The sequence below is a fragment of the Tamandua tetradactyla genome, chromosome 6 (genome assembly GCF_023851605.1).
Source record: "Tamandua tetradactyla isolate mTamTet1 chromosome 6, mTamTet1.pri, whole genome shotgun sequence".
NCBI classification, from domain to species: Eukaryota; Metazoa; Chordata; class Mammalia; order Pilosa; family Myrmecophagidae; genus Tamandua; species Tamandua tetradactyla.
Window position 1 is genome coordinate 144,944,427 of NC_135332.1, and position 4,729 is coordinate 144,949,155.

Consider the following 4,729-nt stretch of genomic DNA (forward strand, 5'->3'; position numbering starts at 1 on the left):
TGCACAGGACACCGCTAAGGCAAAGACTGATCCAGTCCCAAACGTCAGCAGTGCCAAAGTTAAGAAATCTTAGACGAGAATGAAGACAACAGAAATTGAGAATGCAGTGAGTGGACAGATCTGAGATATGTTTTGTAGGTAAAATCACCAGGACTTGGTAATAAAATGGATGTAGAGAATGAGAGAGTGCCTAGGTTTTGCTTGGGTCTTTGGCTTGATCAGACTGGTGGCTGGTGGTGCATTTTGCTGAAGTGGAGCACCTGGAAGGGCTGATTTAGACAGGACAATCCAGAGTTCAGTTTGGGGCACAATACGCAAAGGTTAAATGCTCAGAGGAAGGGAGGCGAAGATATATACACTTGGGACTTAACATCTGAAGCCATGGAGTGGATGGATTTGCCTCGGGAAATTACATAGTGTGGGAAGAGTGCCCAGGCCAAATCTAGAGGAACAAGGTATTTAAAAAACAGGCAGAGTGTCACCTCTACTTAAAAATCTTCTATTTTGCTATATAGACGAGTTTGCTTTTTAAACACACCCATATTTAATGTTGTTGTGATTTAAAGGAGTCACAAAGTGACTGAGAAAGTTGAGCGTTGCCAAGGGTGCCAAACAGTGTTTCAAGGATGGAGCAGTTGACTGTGTGGAATGCTGTTGAATTTGCTCTGTTCTGGCAACGTCGGCGAAGGCGTCTTGGTGGCAGAGTTTTATATTCTTATCTTGTATCCCCAATATAAGAACTTTAAGGGTTTTTTTTTTTACAAGAAAAACAAGTTGTTTTTAAAAGCAAACGTTAATTGTCGATTACAGTTACAAAGGAGAATTTTTAGGAAGAGAAGAAGGAAAACTCTGAAAGCCCTTAAAATTAACAACAGCTGATATTTATTCCTTCATTCATTCAAAAAACATCCACATATGTTTTCTGAGCACTCATTATATGCCAAATATCATTCTAAGCACTGGAGATAGAACAGAGAACAAAATAGACCACAAACCCTGCCCTCATGGGGCTAACACTCTGGTGGGCCAGACAGACAAATCAGGGAAACATAGCTTGCCAGATTATGGTAAGAGCCGTGGAGGAGAATGAAATGGGGAGAAGGACACAGGGAGTGTGGAGAGGGTTTGTCTGAATATGCTCAAGCACCTGACTTGGGGTTTACCTCTCTACCCTAGAGCTCCCCTAGAGCTGTATGGGGGATGAGGGAGGACAGACTTGTGCATCCTGGGCTTCCAGTGGTGACTGATGGCCACAAGGATAAAGGACATTATGAAATTAATCTTGAGGGTCTCAAGACTGATAAGAAGGCAAGGTTATGATAAGGCTTGGGGAACAGAGAGAGGGTCTTTTTTTTTTTTCAGACAGTGAGGGTCTTGCTAGGAGCCTATAGAGTTCTGGGGACCCCTGGTCACTCCTGTTGACAGTGACATGGAGTTTAGGGAAGAGGTGATCTTTCTAAATGCAGGGATAAGGGATAATAAAGGATGCTCTAGAGAAGGCATTGGCCTGCAGGACAGATCCAGCCTGCTTTTATAAATAAAGTTTTACTGGAACACAGCCACGTTCATTCATTTATATAGTGTCTGTGGCTTTTGTGCTACCATGGCAGAGGTGAGTAGTTGAGACAAACTATATTGTCTGCAAAGTGAAAAACATTTACTTTCTGACCCTTTACAGCAAGTTTGCCAACCCCTGATTTTGATTACAAGGTCTATTTGATTATTATACAAGGTCTATATTTTGATTACAAGAACTATTAAACAATAGTTCTGATTTCTAACTACTGGACCATGTAACCTACTTAAATGTTGATAATGAAATATTTTAATAACACCCATCACTGTAGTAATATCTTGGGACCAAGTTCTTGATTTACATTAGAGGAAGCAGGAGGAATAACTCCTGCTTACATTTTTAAAAGAGTTACATGTTAACCATATTGTTTAATGGTATTATAAGGTCTTATCACCTAGCTTTTGTGTGTTTACCTTGAATACCTGAAAACATGCAGATGTTCCATAAAAACAAAGTGAATTCAACTAGCTAATGAGAGGGTGGGTGATGGATAAGCTTTTCTTTTTTCTTTTTTTTGGGGTGTGTGTGTGTGTGTGCATGGTCCAGGAATCGAACCCGGGTCTCCCACATGGGAGACGGGCATTCTAACCGCTGAACTACCCATGCACCCTCTGGATGAGCTTTTGAGTGAGAATCCAGGCATGATTTTTACCCTGCAAGTAAGCAAAGGACAAAATATCCAGATCCTTTCTATACCAGCCAAAATGTTGTTCTGCACACTTCAGATGGGCAATCTCAAGCCAATGAGTAAAGCACCCAAGGAGGCATCTGAATCAGTTAACCAGCAAGAACAGTGTTTGCAGTGACACCTTTTCAAAGCAACTTTAACATGTTTCTACACAAAGTTGTTTTCAATTGACTCAGTTTTTGGGGAAAAGAGGTAGAGAAAGAGTGGTACTTAAAACCTGAATAGTAGGATGAGACCTGGTAGCTTTCTCTTTCTTTCTTAAACCAATAACCAAACAAAAAATTGCCTATAAGTGTTAGTGACCACATTGGGTGTGAATCTCAGCTCCTTTACTCAACTCGCTATGTGACCGTGGGCAAGTTACTATAATTGTGCCTGCTTCAGTCTTCCCATCTAAAATGGGGTTGTCATGAGATTAAATGAGCTTAATATATTAAAAAAAAAATGCTTAGAACAGTGGCTGGCACAAAGCAATGATTTTATTGAACATAAACTCTGATATCATTTCCAGGTCTTAGCACACTTTTGAGCGTAGATGTAAATGATACAAACAAAACAGGAAAATAATACTACATGCACACATCCCATGCCTATAATTAAATGTTAAATTACACAGTGAAGACTAAATGCTGGAGGAATTTAGGAGAGGAAAACTCATAAAAATTTAGGTGAGGAAAACGCACGCCAGGCTAATGTGAATCAAGTGTTTTTAAGCAAGTCTGATTCTCAAGACATAACCACTGAATGAGTAAGCTGTAGGATATGAAACAAGTGGTACATATTTATCTATACCAGAGTTAGATTCATTTCAGTTCCCCACAATTTTAAACATTTAAACTGCCAGAATAAAATGAAGTGTGTATAAAATTGTGTGAGGAAAGACTTGAAGCCTAAGAGGTAATATTTTCCTCCAGCAACTGGTACAACTAGAAATGAAGTATTCAAGCAAAAATTTCAGAAAGGGACCTCTTTTCCTTTGTTAATAGCAAAGTAATTATTTCAAGTATTTTATAAACCCGAGAGTAAATTCAATAAGCTTTCAAAATCAAGGGCTTACTATGTTTCAGCACGCTGGCAAGGCACTTCAGAGGGTAGAAAGAGGGGTCTCACATCCCTTCCCTCAGGAAATTAATGTCACAGGATGGAGGACAGTATAAGCAGACAAACAGTTATAGCCCAAAACAGAAGATGCCAAGTACTGAAAAAATGTGTAGTGCTAGAAGTGTTGGGAGGAGAGAATAACCACATCTGGTCTGAGAAGCAGGAGAGAACAAAATCAAGAAAGGCTTCATGGAGGAAGTAACATCATGAAATTTTCAATAGGTGGCTCCTGCAGGGAGAAAAATGGATTGAAGCAAAGGCAAGAGTTGAAGCAAGAGGGCATGGCAGCAAACACTATAGTAGTTTGGATGGTGTCAGAGAATACCATGCAGCACAGTTGAAAAAGTATGAGTTTTGGGAACAAGTGACTCTATTGCTTATTAGAATTAGATGACTTTTCATATCTGAGCCTCACTTTCCTCAAAATTAAAATGGGGATACTACTACCTATCTCAAGTCTTGCTCAATAAATGGAAGCTGTTTTCAAGACAATTTTACAGGGTTCCTTCTCCCATCATTGACTCCTTAGCAGTTATCACAATTACTGGCACATAAGAGGTGCTCAGGAATATTAGCTCAGTAGTTCTCAACCCTGACAGCTCATCACAATCACCTCAGGATCTTTTAAAAACACCAGTGTTCAAGACTGAAACACTTGGAAGTAGAGTAGAATCATTTGGAAGTAGGGCCTAGGCTTCTGTATTTTTAAAAGTACCTAGGAAATCAAATGCACAGCCAGGGTTGAGAATTAAGACCCACTGTATTAGATATAACAATTAGAATGAAAGAAAACATTTGCCTGGGGTAGGATTTTCTTTCAGGAAGTTTTTTTTTTCTTTCTAAGGAAAATAAAATTTTTGGTTATATTGATTATATCTTCCTACGTGGTCTTAAAAAATGCAGAAAAAAATGTAATTGGATGCTTATTAGAAGAGACAGAGTGATCTAGCAACCATCCTGGTATACCAGTTGTCTCTGTAGAAAGGAGCTGTGGTCAGAGTGAAAAGGTCTTTTAAAACCACAGAGTACCTGGAAAATAAGAGTAATTTTTCTGAGTGGATTTTTTTTGTAGTACTACTAAATGGCCACCAGAAGGAGACATGTTCCTGAAATGTGTCTACCATTTACCATCGCCCACGCCAGGCTAATGTGAATCAAGTGTTTTTAAGCAAGTCTGGTTCTCAAGACATAACCACTGAATGAGTAAGCCGTAGGATATGAAACAAGTGGTACATATTTATCTATACCAGAGTTAGATTCATTTCAATTCCCCCACAATTTTAAACATTTAAACTGCCAGAATAAAATGAAGTGTGTATAAAATTGTGTGAGGAAAGATTTGAAGCCTAAGAGGTAATATTTTC

At 39.1% G+C, this 4,729-nt stretch overlaps 1 non-coding gene across 1 annotated transcript; it reads right to left on the minus strand.

The window, feature by feature from the left end:
• Window positions 1–2,110: 2,110 nt before the first annotated feature.
• TRNAG-CCC (transfer RNA glycine (anticodon CCC)) lies at window positions 2,111–2,182 on the minus strand. The gene has a single exon. It is a non-coding gene; the product is annotated as a tRNA-Gly (tRNA).
• Window positions 2,183–4,729: the final 2,547 nt, after the last annotated feature.